The sequence below is a fragment of the Anolis sagrei genome, chromosome 6 (genome assembly GCF_037176765.1).
Source record: "Anolis sagrei isolate rAnoSag1 chromosome 6, rAnoSag1.mat, whole genome shotgun sequence".
Taxonomy (NCBI): Eukaryota; Metazoa; Chordata; class Lepidosauria; order Squamata; family Dactyloidae; genus Anolis; species Anolis sagrei.
The window spans coordinates 32008021-32032463 of record NC_090026.1 but is presented as its reverse complement, the minus strand read 5'-3'; positions in this window follow the sequence as shown (position 1 = coordinate 32032463).

The window sequence follows — 24443 nt, the reverse complement described above, 5'->3', positions numbered from 1 at the left end:
TTCACCCCTTTTTTTAAAAAGTATGAAATTTCCTGTTTTCAGGAGAAAAGTCTTTCCCATCCAAGGCTGCGATGGATCAGAGGAAACCAGCTTACAAGCGTGACTCTAATTTCCTTGTTCTGCTTATGGTACCGTGGCTCGCTCTGCCACAAAACACCCGAGCGTGTATTGCAAGGCTTCATTCAACTTAGGAAGGTGGAAATCTGTCAGTTCCACTCTTCTACGCCTGGCTTTTTTAAACCTCATATTCTTTCTATTATTAATATGAAGACATTTGTAAACATTCATTAATTCTTCAAAAACAGTTGAAACAAACCCTTCCCACTTGCACTGCCTAAATTCAATGCAAAGGGTCATGTTTTATGTATTGTCGAAGGATTTCATGGCTGGAATCACTGGGTTGTTGTGTATTTTCTGGGTTGTAAGGCCATGTTTCAGAAGCATTCTCTCCTGACATTTTGCTTACATCTATGGCAGGCATCCTCACAACCTCTGAGGATGCCTGCCATACATATAGATGAAATGACAGGATTCTGGATTATGGCCATACAGCCTGGAAAACACACAACAAACCAGTCATGTATTAACTGCCTGGTGTTAAATAAAGAGGAGCCTCTCGGGGGAAAAAACGAGGCAGTGGCCCTAATTCAGAACTAACTTGTTTGAGCAGATACTAATTCAAAGCATGTCATTTAAGCACTCAACATCCTGAGTCTTGATGGATGATTCTATGCACTTAATTCAGGTTTTATTGCATCCCAAATAGGAAAAAAACTTGTAAAATTATGCAAATTATTGAGAAAACCAAATCACTGTGAAATTCTCACTCATCCCTATTCACTGTGAAGTTCAAGGTGAGTAGGAGAGTTGATTTGAGTGATTTTATGCTTGTGTTAGGACGTCCTAGAACTCTTTCAGATGATAGTTATAGCATTATGATTCCATATTGTCTTCAACATCAACATCCTATGGCATTCTAAGCTTTGCAGTTTAGAGAAGAGCATTAAGAGCATTAACCAGAAGCCTCTAGTATCTCACCAAGCTACAAACCCTAGGATTCCATAGGATGTTGCTATAGAAACTAAAGTGGAAACATGGTACTAATTTCAGATTTTGAGTATTTGGAATTTTGAAATTCAGGCATATGGATGCTCAACCTGTAATAGCTTTTGCGATCTTGTTGTCTCATCACAACCATTTGAACACACCTTGATGTTGCTTGGCTTTATGTCCCAGTTTTTGTATGTAAGGTGTTGGAGGATCCATTGAAGGACTGTCAGAAGACTTCATATGAAGACAGCCTTTTTATTTGAAGGACAATCCAGTCCAATTCATATAAAGATAAAGAACCAAAAGAATGCAGAACAAGTGCTTTGAAGTTGGAATCATAAAACTGTTGAGTTGGAAGAGCAGTGCAGTGCAACCACTTGGCAGTGCAGGAAATCTATAACTCAAACATCCCTGATGGAAGACCATTCAATGGCCATTTAAATATCTCAAATAACAGAGAGGACAGTTGTCCATTTACAGTCAGGACCTGGACCTCTGGTCAAGAAGTTAGCACAGAGATCACTTGGTGACAGTCTTTCCCTCTATAGTGGGAAATCTTTTAAAAATCAGTTGAAATTATGGTGTCTTTTTCAGTCTTTGCAGTATATAAGTTTGCATATGCTATTAGATCATTTTCCTAAGGAAATGCGGAATTAGTTACTCAAAGGTAAAGGTAAAGGTTACCCCTGACATTAAATCTAGTTGTGTCTGATTCGGTGGGGGGATGCTCATCTCAATTTCTAAGCCGAAGAGTCGGTGTTGTCCATAGACACTTCCAAGGTCATGTGGCCGGCATGATGGCATGGAGCACAGTTACCTTCCCACAGAAGCGGTACCTATTGATCTACCCACATTTGAATGTTTTCAAACTGCTCAAAGATATGTTGAAATGAAATGAAATTAAACTTTATTTATAGTCCACCCTATCTCCTTGAAGGGTTTCAGGGTGTCTCATACACAATGGCAAACATTCAGTGCTCTAGATGTAGATGAGCTCAGTGTTCCATACATTGGAATCATTTATATAAGTTGATACAAGTAAAGATTGGGCAGTACTTTGCTTTTGCCAGAACTCACTGGAAAGGGTGAGATTCATCCACTTCCTTCTCCTTCATGTTGCTGCACTGAGTGCAAACTTTGAACTTTCACATTTGGAATCTAGTATGCTGCAACGCAAAGGGGATAGTACAAAGAAGAGGGGAGGAGAGAGAAACTGGGACATTTTAAAAACAATTGACAAAGCTAAATGACAGAGAAATAATCAAGACTGTCCCTACCAAACTGAGCTAGTTTATATTCCCAAAAAGTTGACTGAAGTACAATCGCTACTTAGATTGCGCTGTTGGTGGATATTTTTGACAATCTAATCTTGAATATATCTCTTCAAGCAGTTCATTGAAGCTTACAGAAAATGCTCCCCTTTTCCCATGAAAAATGAAAAGATTCTGCTCAACGATAAGATCTATTATATTAAGGATTCAACAAGTAACATTTTGGAACCTGAGATGTAATATCGATGCTGGTAATTTAGTTTGCTTACTTTTATGAGACCTTTTTTTAAAAAAAAAAACCTAGCTTTTTCCTTTTGTTAAACCTTTGGAGGAAAAATAGCAAAATAGTCCCACATCATCCAGCTGCTGTTGTTTACAATGGATTAGGTCCAGGTGTTGTTGTGCATAAAACAGATCCCTTGGGATCAGTGGAATACAATCTGAACCTTGGACTGTTAGTTCCTCCTCAAAAAAAGCTTTTTCAAATTCTTCTTTAAATTATTGAAGGCCAATGCCCGTAAGACATGTATCAGTATAAAATTGCACAAGCTATTGGATATCTATAGTTATGCACATAGGAACAGACCAGTGATCCTTGGAAACAGGTTTGGGGTTGAGATCTCATGGGGCACAATTTTTTTTCATGTCAGAAGCGACTTGAGAAACTGTAAGTCGCTTCTGGTGTGAGAGAATTGGCCGTCTGCAAGGACGTTGCCCAAAGGATGCCCAAATGTTTTAATGTTTTACCATCCTTATGGGAAGCTTCTCTCATGTCCCCGCATGGGGAGCTGACAGAGGGAGCTCATCCGCACTCTCCCTGGATTCAAACCCCTGACCTGTTGGTTTTCAGTCCTGCCGGCGCAAGGGTTTAATTCACTGCACCACTGGGGGCTCCTATTGGGCACAATGAATGGCCCAATTTCTGCTGTCATCCCTTTTTAAAGCCATCCAGGTTGGTGGTTATCATTTTATTGTCTTCATGTCGAGAAATCAATTCTTTCATTGTGGTCTGTGTGAATTAGTGCTTCTGATTTATATCACATTTATTATACTTGGCTCTGAAGACCAAACAAAAGTATCTGAAAATAAAACTGAAAGTTGAAACTCTCAGGAATCCCAAATGAAATCCCAAAATAAAGGAATTGCAAATTATAAACTTTCTCTATCCCTTTTAAAATAGGCTGTGATTAAGTGACCTCTCACTGACCTACTGCTGTTTATTTCCCCATGACTTTTCCTTTCCTTGTTGGCTCCTGCTTTATTAGATTCATCATCCATCTAGAAGCAGAAGCAACTAAGTTATTAAAGATCACTTTTAGGGAGATCTTCAGAGTCTTCTTGTCCACTACCCACACTTCAAGGGGAAATCTTTCTCTTTCTCGTCCTCCCAGTTCAGCCTGGCTTTGATTGAGAACATTCTCTGAAGCAATCGTTTAAATAGTGCCCATCTTGAGTTTATTATTTCCCGGAGTTGGGCGCCATCACTTCTAATTAAGGATCTCCTTTGAAAAGCCATCATCATCCTCCCATTGTGGATGCTTTTTAAATTGCTCATCTGCCATGGAAACCAAAAAGGGAAAGTGCATGACTTGATCTTCTGCATATCATTTACCCATACATCTATCCTCTGGGCATGAGTCTGCCCTCAGTCTGTTGTTTTTTGGGGGGTCAAATGGATGATACAGGCTTCCTGCCCCAAGGTTAGGGCTCAGCTTCAGAGTTCTGCTGGGAAAGTAAAGATGAAGTGTGCCTATGCCTACAAATCGCATGTCACCCCATGAATTTCATGAAGTTTCCTTAGTCAAGGAATACCCAAAGAGTTGTGTTAGTTCCTTTGTCTGAAATATAGCCTATGGTGCCAATAACTCATTAGTGGCTTTCCATCCAAGTACCAAGCAGGGCTGACTTTGTTTAGCCTCCAAGATCAGGTGAGATCTGGTTCCTTTAAGGTCTAAACCCATAAAGGTGATGACAAACCCAATATTTACAATTGCAGGAGATGCTTTGCCTCACAAATTGTATAGATACAGATACTCCACAAATTGTAAAGCCCTGGTTTTCAAATGGCAGCAAAAATACTGAAAGAAGCAAAAACTGGGATGCATACAACAGAATATATGGAAAAATAAGAGCCGTATTTCAAGATGCTTTTTAAATGCTCTGTTTATTAGTAGAAGAAGTTAGTGTGTTTTGACCTACCTTTCTTCAGAGGGCAACTTAGAATCATTTTTTGAGTTAGCAGTTACAAACCATTTTTTGATCAAATGAGAAAGCTTAAGTGTATTGGACTAGAATTTGGAAGATCCAAATGGTCTGATGGAACTCCAGCGGCACAGCGGGTTAAACTGCTGAGCTGCTGAACATACTGACCAAAAGGTTGCAGGTTCAAATCCAGGGAGCAGTGTGAGCTCCTGCTGTTAGCTCAAGCTTCTGTCAACCTAGCAGTTCAAAAAGATGCAAATGTGAGTAGATGAATAGGTACCGCTCCAGCGGGAAGGTAATGGCGCTCCAGGCAGTCATGCTGGCCACATGACCTTGGAGGTGTCTACGAACAATGCTGGCTCTTCGGCTTAGAAATGGAGATGAGCACCACCCCTCAGAGTCAGACACGACTGGACTTAATGTCAGGGGAAAACCTTTACCTTTTACCTTGGAAGATCCAAGTTCTAGTGCTCCCTACAACCCATGAATCTTGGGACTTGGAGAAGTCACTCTCTTTCTGCTGAGTGTATTCCACAGTGTTTGTAATGCCAATAAAATGGAGAAGAACTTTATATATATATATATATATATATATATATATATATATATATAGACACACATACACACACACACACACACACGTGTGTGTGTGTGTGTCACTTTGAGCTCATTAGAGAACAGGTGAAATATAAATGCTAATAAAGCAACACATCAATAACACATTGATTCTCTTCCCATGCTTCAAGTAGACCACTTTTAAAAACATTTCAGGTGGCATATGTGCTTACTGAATTATATGCATATGTGCGTGTTCATGACACTTTCCATAGGCAACTTTTCCCTACTTCCAAGTACAATAAGATGGTATTTTGAAGAACTAGTTTTTCAGAACTTGTTGTTTGAGGAGAGGTGGTAACACTTGAGCTAGAGGTAGTGGTTCACTGCTCCTAAACCATTGCAAACTGACTAAAGATGTCTGTTTTGTCAGTACCTTATGGAAGGTCTGACAGGTCAGTTCACACAAAACGTTTTGCTCTCCATGCACACAGTCCCCAATGTCCTCTGGTGTGAACGGGACTAGATTACAACCCATTATCGGGCTAGCAGTTTTTCTAGGTATCACTGCCATGGGAATTCCTGCCAGCTGTATTCATGATTATCTGGTTCTCACACATTATTTTATGCATGCAAATTAGGATGGCCAGATGGAAAAGAGGACAGGACTACATGCAAGCTCCAGCTGCTGAAATTCCATCAACCACAAACTCTCAAAAATACAGAAGCCTTTCTTCTTTTGCTTCTTACCTCGCCCGGCTAATAAAAATGTGTACCTAGGGAGAACAATTAGAATTTTTCCCAGTATAGAAGAAAAAGTCTTGTGTGAATAAACGACCCTGTTACAAAGAATTTCCTCTCTCAAGCTCAGGCCTTGCAACAGAATCTCCTCCAAGAAATGTGTTTGCCAAGTTTGAACACTGCCTCCAGGCCCTGATGGGTTCAGGGGTGATATGTATTCAACAAATGATAAAGAATACTTATAAATTAGCTATCTAAATCTTCCTTTATCAACCTGACTTTTATTCAGCTCTACAGATTTGTAAGGAAGTAGCTTCCTCGTTGGAGCCCCCGGTGGCACAATGGGTTAAACCGCTGAGCTGCTGAACTCCGCGAACCAAAAGGTTGCAGGTTCGAATCCGGAAAGGGGCATGAGCTCCCACTATTAGCCCCAGCTTCTGCCAACCTAGCAGTTCGAAAACATGCAAGTGTGTGTAGATCAATAGGCACCACTCCAGAGGGACGGTAATGGCGCTCCACACAGTCATGCCAGCCACATGACCTTGGAGGTGTCTATGGACAACGCCGGCTCTTTGGCACCAACCCCCAGAGTCGGACACAACTGGACTTAATGTCAGGGGAAAACCTTTCCCTACCTTTCCTTAGCCTCCTTGTTTACTTGTTTCTCACAGCAGTGTGGAATACTTCCCTAAATTATATTTAATTGCAAGTAACATTTGCAGCTTGAGTTCATAAATTGTTCCCCTGATATGTCCCCTTTCTCTCATTGCTTTTGCATGTATATATTTATGTAGAGAGAGTTAACAAATGAGTCTGTAACTGACACAAAACATAGAGCAAGCAACACCAACTGCAAAACATTTTGATGTTTGAGTGTTTATCTCACAACCTTACAAAGCAATTCCATGCATGTTCGTTATTCATATAAGTTCCATTAATCCCACATAAATTTGTACAAGATTGTAACCTTACTGAGTGATATATATAACAACTGTGGCATTGCTATTCTCATCTTATTATTTCACGTTCTTAGTTCTGTCTCCATCTTCCTCACTTTATATGAAGGAGCCCCTGGTGGCGCAGTGGGCTAAACCCTTGTGCTGGTTCAAATTCAGGGATGGTGGATTGAGTTCCCTCTGTCAGCTCCAGCTCCCCATCCAGAACACGAGAGAAGCTTCCCACAAGGATGGTAAAACATCAAACATCCGGGCATCCCCTGGGCAACATCCTTACAGATGACCAATTCTCTCACACCAGAATTTATAAGAATGGATTTGCAGTTTCTCAAGTCGCTCTTGACATGGATAAAAAAACCTCTATATGAAGCCACGGCTCCACTATGTTAAATTCTCAGCATTTTGAAGTTTTACGTCTCACAAAGCTCAATAAGGCTTGATTTCAGTATACATACATAGATAGGATGGCCTTGTTATATTGTTGTCATTATCTCTCAATTTCCAAAATATCTGGCTATTATTAGAAGCATTATTACTTTGGAGTATGAAAAAGGATTCCAGTACATGTATACCTCAATGTTTCACTGCAGGCTTCCTCATTAATAACTTTTGCCCACTGATTACATAGCCATATTTTTGATCATACTCTAATTTTCCACAGCCAGAGATATCTTTCATTAATGAAATGCTGGAAGTGTGCCCAAACTGGATAATATGTATACCTACTGATGACCACATAGCGGTGCAATGGATAGATACAAATTCTTAAATCAAGATGACAATTTCACTAGAACTAACACAGAGGGGAAGACTTTGACTAGGCAACCTATATAACAAATTAGTCTCCTATCGTGTTATGATGGACCTTATGAGACACAATCTTTTCTATGTCTTCTCCTTTCCGCACATTGGAGAAACGGGGTCCCACTGAGTCCATCACATGATGCAGGGGAACTTACAGCTGGACTCTGTGAAGCTCCATTTCTGCAACGTGCAGAAATGTAGCCCAGAATGGCTTTGGAGGAGTCAAGTATTACTCGACTCCTCATTGAGGAATACAAAGAGTAAATGGGGAAAAGACAGGGAAGGAATGGGAAACCACGTGGGAAGGGAGGCCATTCCTTCCTCCCTTTCTCCTTGCTCATCTGATGAGGTCCTAACTGCGCAAAGGCAACTTCAACCCTCCCAACTTCCTCCCAACTTCCTTCCCTATTTTGGAAACAGATTTTGGAGGGCCATTTTCAGCTACAGGTCATTTGCAAGTAGAGAAAGGTCTTCTAGCAGCTCCTCAGAGAAGACTGTTGTCTGTAAAGCATGACACATGGTCACCTCATTTCTCACATGGGAGGGATTATGATTGGAGAGGCCTGAGATTAAGCGATCAAGTATATGAGTTAAACTAATTATCCATGCAAAATTTCCCACTTTGCTGTGAAATTAAGAGACAGGAAAGCATAGTGTTATTATACTTAATTGAATAGAGAACAGCGGCAATATTTCCCTGTTCCCTTAGGGAAGCCTTAAGACCTTACTTCACGAAATAAAAACACACACACACACCCTTCAACTTTCTTCTCAGCTGGAAAAGATCCAGAAAAAATGCAATAGGCCGGGGAAACCATTTCACCTTTTTGTATCCCTCTGCGCAAATTAATTTAAAATAAATTAAAACTTACAAAACACAGACTGCACCTGGCTTTTAATTCCCCAATCCCCTTCAAAGGGGCAGTGCTGAGTTTTGCTGCTGAACAATCCCAACAGCCACAATGGGGAAGATTGCAAGCACTCCGAAATATTTTTACAGTCAGAAATATCTGCCTCCAAAATAGCTTGGATGCGCACAAAGACCAGGTAGATAATACTTGCTGAAAATCACTCCATTTCAGGATCAAAAACAATGTTGAAGCTTGAGGCCCAAATAAATCTTCCAGCAAATGTTTGGCACTGCAGGATGCAAAAATTTCACCCATCCCAAAAGGATTCCCATAATGGAAGTTGTAGGGTACATGTGTCAAACTCAAGGTCGTGGACTGAATCCAGCTCGCCATGTCATTTTATGTGGCCCTCCCGATGCTGGACTACATACTCATGTATTTCTTATCACTAGACATCATGATGAGAGCTTCTGGGAGCTGTGATACATCTGGAAGGCTGCAGTTCTGTTTAGAGGGGTTTGAGTTTAAATACAAGGCTTGCGGATATTATGTCTGACTTTAAAATGTCTTTAAACGGTTCTCCAACTTCAGAGACACAAGTGAGGCTATGTTGTAGTCCCAATCATCCCCAGTGTTCATGGCAGATAATCAAAACTGATGGGTAAAAACTAGGGCTGGGCGGTTTCGTTTCGTTAATTCGTAATTCGTTAATAATTCGTTAATTTTTTCAATTACAAAACAATAACGAACCATTCTGGAGCAATTATTAAAAAAAACGAATTTTCAAAAACGTTTTGTAAATGCTTCGTATTTCGATATTGTATTCGTTTCGTTATTGTTTTGAGGTCGTTTCGTTATTATTTCCGCATGTCTGGGCCAGTTTTATGGTTTAATTAGTGAAAAAAAATTATAATATCACACCAACAGTCAACAACAGAGGGAGAGGGAAGCTTCAGAAGGTTTTGGAGGTTTTTTAGCATATTTCGCGGTCGCGTCCGCCATTAACAAATCGATTCATTATTGTTTCGGAAATCGATTCGTTAATTTTTTACCATTTACGAAATTTCGTAAATATCGAACTTTTTAAAAGGAAAATTTTGTAATTATTTTAAATATCGAAACAAAAAAAAAACCCCAAATACAAATCGATTTTAGAAACAAATTTTTCCGTTGTTACCCAGGCCTAGTAAAAACTAAAGAGCACCAACCACTATGTAAAAGTATCATAGTTGATCATCAGCATCGGTTTTCCTTTGAGGGCAACCATAAGGCTAATGTGGCCACTGATGAAAATGAGTTTAACACGCTAGCCTAGGACTTGTTTAAACTTGAAAAATGAAATTCTTATTCTCACCATATTTTTTCCAATCCACCTAGAACCTGTATTTACCTTGTTACTATCATGTGCAATTCACGCATCATAGTGAACTTGTCTTATTTAAAGCCACACATGCACCCTGAGGAAACTCATCTCAATGTGGCTTTGCGTGCAGAAAATTCAATCATTTGCACTATTGGCAGTGCTTTCTTCATGTTTTTTTTCTTGCAATCATGCATGCGAACATATGCATTTCTCACTCAGTTGTCTTTAGCTATCCGCCATTAATACTGATATACGAGCATACTGATCTGCAATTGTCCCCTAACACTTCACAGATGTAATCTGGGGTATATTTAGCAACCAATGTCAGACTATGTTCAAGATGGCTATGAGGAAATACAATCAGACAAGCTAGAAGAGACTATAGCAGTTTGCTTTTGCCTGAACCTATTGGAACGAGCAAGTTTCTACTAACATCTCTCTTCTCACCCAGCTGAATGAAGTGCAAACTTCTTTTGCACTCTGAACTCGGTTTTCTGCAATTAAAGTAAACTAATTTATTTTGCTCCAGCAAAGGATCACCGCCTTGTCGGGGCGCTGGAGCTTGAGCACCTCAATGATGTCATGAGCGAAACCGTGAAGGGCCACCCAAGACGGGACGGTCGTGGCAGAGAGGTCAGACCAAGCGTGACCCCTGGGGAAGGCAACGGCAAACCACCCCAGTATCCTTGCCAAGAAAACTAAATGGACCAGTACAACCAGAGATATGTCGGTATGCCATTGGAAGATGGGACTCCCAGGTCGGAAGATGGCCAAAATGCTACTGGGGAGGAGCAGAGGATAAGTTCAACTAGCCCCAGATGTGATGACGCAGCTAGCTCAAAGCCGAAAGGAAGGCTAGCGGCCGACGGTACTGGAGGCGAACGACGAATCCGATGCTCTAAAGATCAACACACCATAGGAACCTGGAATGTAAGATCTATGAGCCAGGGCAAATTGGATGTTGTTATTGGTGAGATGTCAAGACTAAAGATAGACATTCTGGGGGTCAGTGAACTGAAATGGACTGGAATGGGCCACTTCACATCAGATGACCACCAGATCTACTACTGCGGACAAGAGGAACATCGAAGAAATGGAGTAGCCTTCATAATTAATAAGAAATTCGCTAAAGCGGTGCTTGGATACAACCCAAAAAATGACAGAATGATCTCAATTCGAGTGCAAGGAAAGCCTTTCAACATCACAGTGATCCAAATATACGCCCCAACCACAGCTGCTGAAGAAGCAGAAGTAGATCAGTTCTATGAAGATCTGCAGGACCTACTGGATAATACACCAAAAAGAGACATTATTTTCATTACAGGAGACTGGAATGCCAAGGTGGGAAGTCAAATGACAACTGGGATCACAGGCAAGCATGGTCTGGGAGAACAAAATGAAGTGGGACGCAGGCTGATAGAATTCTGCCAGGAAAACTCGCTGTGTATAACGAATACTCTCTTCCAACAACCTAAAAGACGGCTTTATACATGGACCTCACCAGATGGTCAACACCGAAATCAGATTGACTACATCCTTTGCAGCCAAAGGTGGCGGACATCCATCCAGTCGGTGAAAACAAGACCTGGGGCTGACTGTAGCTCAGATCACGAACTTCTTATTGCCCAATTTAGAATAAAACTAAAGAGATCAGGGAAAATACACAGACCAGTTAGATATGATCTCACTAACATTCCTAGCGAATATACAGTGGAAGTGAAGAACAGATTTGAAGGACTAGATTTAGTAAACAGAGTCCCAGAAGAACTATGGACAGAAGTCCGCGACATTGTTCAGGAGGCGGCAACAAAGTACGTTCCAAAGAAAAAGAAAACCAAGAAGGCAAAATGGTTGTCTGCTGAGACACTGGAAGTAGCCCAAGAAAGGAGGAAATCAAAAGGAAACAGTGAAAAGGGGAGATATGCCCAGTTAAATGCGCAATTCCAGAGGTTAGCCAGAAGAGATAAGGAACTATTTTTAAATAAGCAATGCATGGAAGTGGAAGAAGACAACAGAATAGGAAGGACAAGAGACCTCTTCCAGAAAATTAGAAACATTGGAGGTAAATTTCAGGCAAAAATTGGTATGATAAGAAACAAAGATGGCAGGGACCTAACAGAAGCTGAAGAGATCAAGAGAAGGTGGCGAGACTATACAGAAGATCTGTATAGGAAGGATAACAATATCGAGGATAGCTTTGACGGTGTGGTGAATGAATTAGAACCAGACATCCTGAGGAGTGAGGTTGAATGGGCCTTAAGAAGCATTGCTAACAACAAGGCAGCAGGAGATGATGGGATCCCAGCTGAACTGTTTAAAATCTTAAAAGATGATGCTGTCAAGGTGATGCATGCCATTTGCCAGCAAATATGGAAAACACAAGAATGGCCATCAGACTGGAAAAAATCAACTTATATCCCCATACCAAAAAAGGGAAATGCGAAAGACTGCTCAAACTTCCGTACAGTGGCCCTTATTTCTCATGCCAGTAAGGTAATGCTCAAGATCCTGCAAGGAAGACTCCAGCAATACATGGAGCGAGAGTTGCCAGATGTTCAAGCTGGGTTTAGAAAAGGCAGAGGAACGAGAGACCAGATTGCCAATATCCGCTGGATAATGGAGAAAGGCAGGGAGTTTCAGAAAAACATCTACTTCTGCTTCATTGACTATTCTAAAGCCTTTGACTGTGTGGATCATAATAAATTGTGGCAAGTTCTTAGTGGGATGGGCATCCCAAGACACCTTGTCTCTCTCCTGAGGAATCTGTACAAGGACCAAGTAGCAACAGTAAGAACTGACCACAGAACAACAGACTGGTTCAAGATTGGGAAAGGCGTACGGCAAGGCTGCATCCTCTCACCCAACCTTTTTAACTTGTATGCAGAACACATCATGCGATGTGCAGGGCTGGATGAATGCAAAGCTGGGGTGAAAATTGCTGGAAGAAACATTAACAACCTCAGATATGCAGATGACACCACTCTGATGGCCGAAAGCGAGGAGGAGCTGAGGAGCCTTCTAATCAAGGTGAAAGAAGAAAGCGCAAAAGCCGGGTTGCAGCTAAACGTCAAAAAAACCAAGATTATGGCAACGAGAATGATTGACAACTGGAAAATAGAGGGAGAAACCGTGGAGGCCGTGACAGACTTTGTATTTCTAGGTGCAAAGATTACTGCAGATGCAGACTGTAGCCAGGAAATCAGAAGACGCTTACTTCTTGGGAGGAGAGCAATGTCCAGTCTCGATAAAATAGTGAAGAGTAGAGACATCAGACTGGCAACAAAGATCCGCCTAGTCAAAGCCATGGTATTCCCTGTAGTCACCTACGGATGTGAGAGCTGGACCTTAGGGAAGGCTGAGCGAAGGAAGATCGATGCTTTTGAGCTGTGGTGTTGGAGGAAAGTTCTGAGAGTGCCTTGGACTGCGAGAAGATCCAACCAGTCCATCCTCCAGGAAATAAAGCCCGACTGCTCACTGGAGGGAAAGATACTAGAGACAAAGTTGAAGTACTTTGGCCACATCATGAGGAGACAGGAAAGCCTAGAGAAGACAATTATGCTGGGGAAAGTGGAAGGCAAAAGGAAGAGGGGCCGACCAAGGGCAAGATGGATGGATGGCATCCTTGAAGTGACTGGACTGACCTTGAGGGAGCTGGGGGTGGTAACGGCCGACAGGGAGCTCTGGCGTAGGCTGGTCCATGAGGTCACGAAGAGTCGGAGACGACTGAACGAATGAACAACAACAACAACAATTTATTTTGTTCCTTTTACTTTATTTTTATCCCATCTTTCTCCCAATATAGGGGCAACCTGGGGAAGTGAGAGGAACCAAAAAGAACTGGAACTTTTTTTGCTTTTTAATGGAATTCTACTTTCTCTTCAAGGCCTTGAAGCTGGCTGTTTGTTTATCGTAGCAGGAGCAAACCAAACAGTTGTATTGTACTAAAAAAAACATGAAGTTTGAAAACTTGGCATTCTATTAAATGTCCTTTGACCAGTAACTGGCCACTTGGAGTGCCTCTGGTGTTGCTAAACCAAAGCCAAACTAAAGACCTGGATGTTCTGAACAGTCAGGATTTTTTTTTTTTGTAGCTGGAAGGGACCAATGAGTGAAAAAATTAAATGTTTTAATAGATATGCTTCAACAAAAATCTGCATCTGCAGTTTTTCCTAGGATTTATAGCAAAACATACTTTTATATTATGTCAATTTGCTTTATTTATTTAATTTATTGTATGTATTTTATTCTGATGTAATTTTTGTTATCTGCATTTTGTATTTTATTTTGTTGTATTGTGTTTTTGGGCTTGGCCTCATGTTAGCCGCCCTGAGTCCCTTTCAGGGAGATGGTGGCGGGGTATAAAAATAAAATTATTATTATTATTATTATTATTATTATTATTATTATTATTCTCCATCATATGACAGATGAAACCAGGATGCATGTGGTCAAGGAACAGCTGAGTGTGGTAAAGAAGGCAAAACTTAATAGTCTGTTGCAGAAGAACATACAAGCAAGGAGAGGTTGCAAAAGTTTTCTTTTGCACAGCCTACTGGGAATAGCATGATTTTTTTTCTCCTCATGTGCTATTCTTTCATGCCGATTATTTTTTTACATTTGGGTCCATTTGGGATGGAAATTGGGTTAGAACACATTTTAAAACTGTAGGCATTACCCCTCAAATGCTTGTTTCATTCAAGTTGTAAACAAAGTCATCAACATCCACCTACACAGTACTGTATAAATTTTCTAGTCTTGAATGAGACGTAATGAAATCAATCAAAATCCCATTAGATGCCACTTTTAAAGGCTAGGAACAAACACAAACAAAGTCTCAAAGACAGAAATATGAAAAAAAAAACCTTAAAAGATTTGAAAATATCTGCTGGGGGAAGGGGTGGGAAGCAATAAGACAGCTTTAAGATATATCAAAGTTTGTAGAAACTTAAAACAGTTGGGAGAAAAAAAGAAAAAGTTGTTTTCCTGCTACTAGAAAAAATCAGGAAATATATGCCAGAGTAGCCTAGCTGGGGAGATTTCTGAAGTTCTGGTTTGAAAGTAACTTTCCCAAGCTCCAGAGCAGTGCTACTGATAATGATCTCAGATCATGTGTAGGAAGGAACCGTTTTCATTTATGAGGAGGATAGCTTTCTATAGAGCTTTACGGGTCTCTGATTGACTTCAGTCTGCCAGATGATAGTCCTGTGTTTTAAGTCACCATCTGTTGGAAAACTATCCAGTCCCAACTTGATTTAAAGATAAGGATCCATGCAAAGTAGTTGGCCATCAACAATAAACAATTGGACACTTGATTTAAGGGAAAAATTAAGTCGCTTGGTTTCATTCAAGGCTCTCATAATGTATTTCTTTCGTCTGTTCTTTCTGTTGTTTTTAACATATTGTGATCCTAAGATGAACTTGTCACAAGGTTTTCTTGGAAAAATTTGTTCAGATTTGGCACTGCAACTTGTCCAAGGTCCCCTAATGAATTTCCATGGCCAAGCAATGGTTTGAACCTTGGTCTACAAGAATCCTAGCCCAACACTACAGGCTGAGTGTCTCTTATCTGAAAAACTACCAGCAATGTTTTGGATTTCTGATATTTTCAAATTTTGGAATATCTGTATTGGTGTATACATAACATACCTAATGAGATTTCTTATGTTTATACTTGGGTCCCATTCTTGGGAGATGGGACCCAAGTATAAACATGAAACTTATTTATGATTTACATACTGAACTTGTACTATAGTAATAATCTAATAAAATGTATATACATATAATATTGATAATAATATTATAATGTAATACAATATAATACTAATAATAATACAATATAATAATATGTATTATAATATTGTAATATTGTAATATCAATATATTAAATATAATTACTACTGATAATATATAATACCATATAATATTATACTGTTTTATTCTTGTATATTTGAATATTTTAAGTTGTAATGTTTTTGATTGTGAACGTTTGGAGTTTCCATATGGAGAGATTAAGTGGGATACAAATAAATAAATACATAAATAAATAACATCTTATAGCCTGATGCAATATTTTAATAAATGTTGTGCATAGAACAAAATTTGCATACATTAAACCATCAGAAAACAAAGCTTTCACTATCTTAGCAAGCACCCATGTGGATATGAGTCCCTCTAATCACCTCTCAACAAAAGATTCCTCCAGGCACTGCCAAGCCATCAAATGCTAATTAAGGGTGGTCAGTTGAAACATTCACACCTAGCTTCAGCAGACAAGAGTCCTTTATCTCACCCTGGTCATTCCACAGATATATAAAGCCATTTTCCTATTTCCAACAGACCTCACTACCTCTGAGGATGCTTGCCATAGATGCAGGCGAAACGTCAGAAGAAAATGCCTCTAGAACATGGCCATATAACCTAGAAAAACCTACAACAACCCAGTGATTCTGGCCATGAAAGCCTTCGACAATACTCACGTGGACAATTTTGTATTTTAAAATATTTCAAATTCTGGAAAAGGGATGCTCAACCTGTGCTTAATTATAATTCTTTTGAAAAATGCATTGAAGCATATTAATAATGAACCAATCTTCGTCTATCCATCTAAATTATATAAGCACAAACATTTATGCAAATCTGTCTCCTAGAATCATAGAGTTGCAAGAGACCTTGTGGGCCATCCAGTCCAACCCCCTGCCAAGAAGCAAGAAAATCACATTCAAAGCACCCTGACAGATGACCATCCAGCCTCTGTTTAAAAGACTCCAAAGAAGGAGCTGCCACTACACTCCAGGGTAGAGAATTCCACTGCTGAACAGCTCACACAGTCAGGAAGTTCTTCCTAATGTCAGGTGGAATCTCCTTTCCTGTCGTTTGAAGCCATTGTTCCGCATCCTAGCGCCCTTCCACACAGCCCTATATCCCACAATACCAAGGCAAAAAATACCACATTATCTGAGTGTGGATTCAGATAACCTAGTTCATAGCAGATATTGTGGGATTTTCTGCATTAATATAATGGGATACATTGCTGTGTGGAAGGGCCTCTGGTCTCCAGGGCAGCAGAAAACTAACCTCATCCCTCCTCCCTATGACTTCTCACATATTTATACATAACTCCTCTCAGCCTTTTCTTCTGCAGGCTAAACATGCTCAGCTCTTTTAGTCGCTCCTGTCCTTGGTGATGAAATTCCTCTTTTAATGATGCATTAACAGCTACCCACAGTTTAGGAAATGTCAGATTCCTCTTGAAGAATGAGATCTATGACATTTCCTATTGGCAGATACTCTACTCTCCTACCAAATATAAAATAAAATAAAATGTGCTGACATTCTTAACTCACCTAACTGTAACAGCTCAACCCACCAAGGATTTCTCCTGGCTTAAACCGGATTTTTTAAAGTTTGCCACCACTTTCATCATAAAATCCCCCTTTAGCAACATTGGTCAAGAACACAGCAGGTACTTAAAGGTGGTAAAAGTAACATAAGGAAGTATTTATTTAAGGAAAGTGTTACTGATGTTTCTTTCATTTTTTTTTAAAAAAAGTGTTTTGTGGTTCCTTAAAGATGAATTGATTTATTGCATCTTAAGCTTTCTGCGGAGTAGAACACACTAAGTCAGAGGCAAGCATGACAGCTTAAGCCACAATAAATCTACGAGTCCTTCAGATGCTAAGAAAACGCCATTGGGGGTTTACTACAACTAAATAACACAGCCATCTCTCTGACAGAAGTTCCTGTTGGCTAGGAAGAGAAATCAAAGGTTTCCCTTCCTTTGATTTAAATCTTCCTTTGGCAATTTGACAAGGAAAAAAAACATTTATAGCCCTATTATCATGGCATCCAGATCCAATCTCCAACCTCTATAAATTGATTTCCTTTCTTGCCAGAGTCTTCAAGTAAGAGCTAGCACTTGTCTCCTCCCTCTGGATGAGCTGGCGCATCAAGACTGGCTTCTGGATACATCCCGAACCAGTGGTGTCACTAGGGTTTCTGCCACCTGATGTCGTAACAAATAGTGGCAACCCCGTGGACCTTCTCCTATACCAGAGCACACCGTAATATTGTAAGTAAAATACCTGAAAAGTTAAAAATTTAAAAACAGAAACAACAAAAACATCATTGCATGTTTGTGGCATGCCGATGAAACCACATGATTCAAAGCATCATTGGCACTGGATAATAATGATAGCTCCCACAGGAGCACATACACATTAGAAAGTTCAAAAAGTAAATTAGCTCAGCATTTTAACCACTCTAACAACTACCATGTCAAGTTACATAGAGAAATCCACAAGCATGTGGACAATTTCAACAGAAAGGAAGAAAACATAGAAATGAACAAAATCTGGCTACCAGTATTTAAAAAAACTCTAAAATTATAACAGTAAATAAACACTCAAACACAAGGGAACTCCAGACAAGAAACAATCAGGAATTTCCCAGGCAGTAACAAGCCACACCTAAAAACTGCCAGGCCATCAAATGTTAATTGAAACATTCACACCTACGTCCAGCAGACAAGAGTTCTTTCTCCCACCCTGGACCTTCTACACATGTATAAACCCAATTTTCCTAGTTTCCAACAGACCTCACAACCTCTGAGGATGCCTGTCACAGATGCAGGCTAAACGTCAGGAGAGAATGCTTCTTGAACATGGTCATACAGCCCAAAAAACCTACAACAAACTAGTGGTAGTCCCCGGCAGTCTCTCATTCAAGTACCAACTAGAACTGACCCTGCCTACTTCCAAGATCAAACAAGATCCTTCTCTTGTCCTCAACAAGGAAGTTGCAAAAGAAGATAATGATTTAATTTAGATATTAAATTTATGTACAAATTCAGTTTTACACAGAATGCATGGAGCAAATTGGGAATAGTTATGCAAGAACTGGAGTGCATTGCACAATGGTGAGTGATACCTCACACTCTCCTGTTGCACATTGGTTATGCCACTTATGCAACCCTATTAGGATACCACCCTTTGTATTATGGGAGCTGTAATTACTCCTGCCTGCTCCATCGCCCCAGTGCCTGATTGCTCAGATGCCCTCTTGCCACTCTTGTGAATCTCTATCGTGGTGTGTGGAGGCTGATTTTTTTGGAGGCTTATTGACATCTACAATTGCTGCCAGTATTCCTATAGCTACTTTACACCTACCGGCCATGCCATCACCACCGGCTGCATTCAGAACAGTCCTCCATTGTGGTTCCCTCAACACCCGCCATCTTTGATGACAACTTAGGAAGACTGGTTTATGGATCTGGGCTACTTTGGGAGTGGGAAGGTGCCTTCACCTTGCACTTATTTTAATATACTACCAATCTAATAACTTGTACAAATAACTTTTAAGCCACTCTGAGTCCCCTTTGGGGTGAGAAGGGCGGCATATAAATGTCATAAATAAGTAAATAAATTATATCATAGTAAGTCACCACCAAGATGCTGGCCATTAGTTAATTAAACAATAGCGGAGTACAGTCAGCCCTCCATATTAATGAGTTTCACTTTTGCAGATTTTATTATTCACAGATTTGGTTTTTCTAGAAATCTCTGGATCCTTCATTGTGACTCTATGGTCAACCTTCACCATAGACTTATCCTAGAAGACCTAAAGGTTCAGAGGGGAAAACATTATCTAGACTTTTGAAGGTCCTCCAGCATGATTCCAGGATCAACTTCCAGCAAAAGTGGATAGTGATGGAGGATGTAGAGGTTCTTAGAAAGATGTTCTCTCAGATTAATAAATGTTTTAATGGTGGGTTTTCCACTTTTGTTGTGAATTTGAAGTCAAATTTTGATTGTAAGTAAATGAGAGTCTGGCCTGCAAGCATTTACACTAATAAGTTCTAGATTAACACTCACCAGGGTCGAAGACAGAGACGGATAAGGATAAGGCAGAAGTTCACAGCCACTTGCTGTGTGTGTGTGTGTGTGTGGAATAAAATATAGTTCATGGAGGAATAGGAGAGCGGAGCAGGGGTCTAGAGGTCCCAAAATGGCAGTACATTGGACATGCATTAAAGGGGTTGAAAAGTGTTGCTTTTCATTCTGATTATTTAACTCCTGCACACATGCACATATCAGGATCAGTGAAAGTGCATATGATCAGAGTGAATAAAGATATAGAGCAAGGCAGAGCCAGGGATAGAAAGTATCAAGAAATCCATGAAAGAAGGTATATTGTGTTATAAGGATACATTTTATTTTGGAAAATTGCATATTTAGTTGTCCTTAGAGAGACCCCCAGCCACAGGCTGGGTTCCATGGGATGTGCACTAGTTTGGGTCAATGCCCTCTGAAAAATATAAATCTTTTGGAGTGGGGGGGGGTGTTGTGTTCAACAACAGTTCTGTACCCCTAACCCACAATGAATGTGGAGGACTGACAGTCCAAGACAATTCTGCATAGTGAGAATGACAATAACCACCAACTGACTTGCAATCTGGTTGCTGGACAGAAAAACTGGTGAGGATATCTCTAGTTCTGTTAGTTGTGTAGAGGAGGGTATTTTGGAAATGGTTGTTTATTACCCAGTTGTGTGATAAGCAATACCTGCTAAAATCTCCACCTCTAAACAATCATTAAAAGGTACAGGATGTGTTTCCAGTTTTCAGTCTGATAAGCCGAAAATGGACAAATGAGTGCTAAGCACTTCTGTAAACCCATCATACTTCCTCTGAGCTTTAAAGTTGCCCCAATTGACAAGGGACAGATGATAGTAAGCATCTCTTGACCTGAACATTGGCCTCTAGATTGGGTTTTATTCAGCTCAATTTAATCCAAAGTCTCTCAAAAGGGCAGTTTTGTGTTCTGGAACATTTCCCAGATGTATATGACACAGAGATACTGGCTTTGCCAGAGGAAATGAATCGGATACATTCTAATAGCAATGAAAGAGGGCCCATGGCAATGGCAAATGCCCTCAATTCAAAGCCTCTGCTCTCCCTTTGAGCCTCAAATTGCTCCCCCTCTTTTCCCAGCCACTTTGCTGGAGGCAAATCAAACCATGCCTTGCAAAAATTTCAAAGATGCCACCGTTCCATTGACTTATCTGGAGGCCAGAACTCTATGGGAGGCATCAGACCCCAGAAGGGGCATTCACATCCCACTCATTCACGCCTTTTCTTTGACGGCTACCTTGAAAAGAAAAGAGAATGGACCGGAACCAAAGTTGAAGGGAGTTGGCAGAAGATTTCAAAGTTCTGACCAAGTGCCAAGAATGAGCCAGAAGATTTGTTCTGGAAAGGATTTTACGCGATAAAAATCACCCAAAGCTGCAGGCCAGCTGTGCTGCAGAGGAAGATTGCAAGGAAAACGAGAAGACAGAAGGAATAGGGAATCGGGGAATCTAAGCTGAAAGAGACAAAATTACCAAATTCTCCCTTCTTCAGGCATCCCTCCTCCCCACACAGCAGACAGTATGGAGCCCAGACATGAAACAACCCCCAGGACACTGAAATCATGCTCCTTTCCCACTACTATGGAGGAATAGCCAGCTGCACCATCTCACACGTTACCCACTCCCCCAAACACTTCCCTCCGCCGTATACAATTCCTGGCCTAAGATTTAGCAGCACACATTCCTTTTTCACTAGGGCTACAGTTTTACAACTCAACTCAGCTTGCATCTCTCAGAAAAAGTACTCTAAATATCAGCCGTCTTTTGCTAAGCTACATCTGGGTGGGAGGAAAGTTAATCACAATAGTAACCCAGTTGCCATATATGGAAGGGAAAAGCAGTTAAGACCAGGGTTCAAGTCCACGTTCAGCCCTGAAACCCACTGGTGAACTTAGTCAAGTTGCACACCTCAGCACAGCAAAGCTCTTCTCAACAAATCATAAGAAGAAAACCCTGTGACAGGATCACTGCAGGGCAGACATGATGTTAAGAAACACAATAATAAACCATTTGTTGATCCAATGAGAAAAAAGTGAACAAAGAGTTGTGATTAACTTTAAGGGAGACCCTTTTAAATGGATGCCCACTTCAGCATTTTGTGCACAAGACCTATGGTATGGTCATATATTTTGAAAGGCAGGCATTCAACGTGATTGTCCCCACATCAAGGAAACTCCAAAAACACAGTTGTGTGGATCCATACAAAGAACCTATAGTAGTAGAAGTCAGACTTGAGTAAAAACTAATGGCTCTTAATGTTCCATTCAGGACAAAGTCACCCCAAAATATCTAAGATTACACAAGAGATAGCTCAGAAGAAAACTGGTGTGAGGATTGAGGCTAAGCACAAACAGAGCAAGGAAATGTCCAGAGGAGGATGACTAAAATGATCAAGGGTCTGGAGAACAAGTCCTATGAGGAGCTGGGCATGTTTAGCCTGAAGAAGAGAAGACTGAGAGGAGATATGATGGCCATGTATAAATATATGAGGGGAAGTCATAGGGAGGAAGGAGCAAGCTTGTTTTCTGCTGCCCTGGAGACTAGGACATGGAACAATGGCTTCCAACTATAAGGAAGGGGATTCCACCTGAACATTAGGAAGAACTTCCTGACTGTGAGAACTCTTCAGCAGTAGAACTCTTTGCCTCAGACTTTGGTTGAGGTTCCTTCCTTGGAGGTCTTTAAGCAGAAGCTGGATGTCCATCTGTCAGGGGTGCTTTGAATGCGATTTTCCTGCTTCTTGGCAGGGGGTCGGATTGGATAGCCCATGAGGTCTCTCCCAACTCTATCATTCTATGAAAAGGCGCCATTAATCCCCATAGTAATAATAAAAAACTGGTGCTTTGGTCTTGAACAAATGGCTTTTGAATTGTAAACCCTACATTCTCTCAGGCAGCACAGCCACTGGTCTAATCTGGGAGTTACATTCCAAAACAATAAGTTGGGCAATCTCTGTGTCATTATTTGTGGGAATCATCCAGTCTGCTTTGAAACTTCCTGGCCACTGTATGGACTACTATTATTGTCCTGCTGAACTTATGCATTCTTATGCATATTTATGTGTAAGAGTACAAAGGTAATTTTTCTCTACATTCAAGTGAACTTACATACAACTTCATGCCTCCAGGTCTCCCCCCCCCCCCCCGCCCCCCGCCCTCCAGAACAGCTCCATAAATGTACTTGGGCAGAGATGAGAAAATTACATGTCACACATACATAGTATAGAACTTGTTGGCACAACTGAGAGTGGGTTATTGTGAGTTTTCCAGGCTGTTCCAGAAGCATTCTCTCCTGAAGTTTTGCCCACATCCATGGCAGGCATCCTCAGAAGTAGTGCCCAAACACAAATCAAGGAACATGAAAGGCACTGCAGATTAATTAAACCAGAGAAGTCAGCCATAACAGAGCACCTGATGAACCAACCTAGACACAGCATATTATTTGTGAACACAGAAATGTAGGACCACTCTAACAACTACTATGTCAGACTACACAAAGAAACCATTGAAATCCACAAGCATGTGGACAATTTCAACAGAAAGGGGGAAACCATGGATATGAACAAAATCTGGCTACCAGTTGAACAAAATTCTAAATCCAGAACAGTAAATAAAGAGCAAGACTCAAAAAGCAGGGGAATTCCAGATAAGAATCAATCAGGGCCAACTAACACTTCCCAACAAAGGATTCCCCTAGGCAGCAACCAGCCAGACCTCGAAACTGCAGACCATTAAACACTAATCAAAGTGGTGAATTACTGTCCTCACATGTACCTCAAGCAGACAAGAGTTCTTTCCCCCACCCTGGACATTCTACCAATATATAAACCTTACTTACTTGGTTTCCAACAGACCCCTCAATATCTGAGGATGCCTGCCATAGATGTGGGTGAAATGTCAGAAGAGAATGCTTCTGGAACATAGCCATACAGCCTTGAAAACTCACAGCAACCCATTGATTCTGGCCATGAAAGCCTTCAAAACACAACTGAGAACTGGGTTGCTGTAGGTTTTTTCGGGCTATATGGCCATGTTCTAGACCTCACTACCTCTGAGGATACTTGACATAGATGCAGGCGAAATGTCAGGAGAGAATGCCTCTAGGCAGGCATGTAGTCAGGGGGGGCTTGGGGGGCTTGAGCCCCCCCCCCCCCAAATTCTCATGGTGGTCTTTGAAAAGGCCTTACTGGTACATTATTTAAACTGTTATGTTTATTCATATCATGATCTGATCACCATGCTCAATATATTTCATATGCATGGGGGTATTGGGGTAATGATACGAAAGGTTTGCTAGAGTAAACCCTCTTTCACTCAGTCTCAGCCCCCCCCCCCCTTCGAATCAAAATCCTGACTATGGGTCTGCCTCTAGAACATGGCCATATAGCCCGAAAAAACCTACAACAACCCAGTGATTCCAGCCATGAAAGCCTTCGACAATACATTGAACATCTCTATGCGGAGAAACTGTTCCAAGACACACAAAAATTGGAAAAACTAAGGACCAGGAAAGCACATCTACTATGCTCCCTGACTTTCCTTCTATGCTGCAGAGACACAGACACCATCCCACAATTTCTCGCAGCCAAAAGGACCTTCAAAACACCACAGGCTCACTGGATCTATGACCGCTCTCTAGAACATGGCCATATAGCCCGAAAAAACCTATAACAACCCAGTGATTCCAGCCATGAAAGCCTTCGACAACTGAGAACCTTTGCAATAAAGCCAATGCACATAGTAAG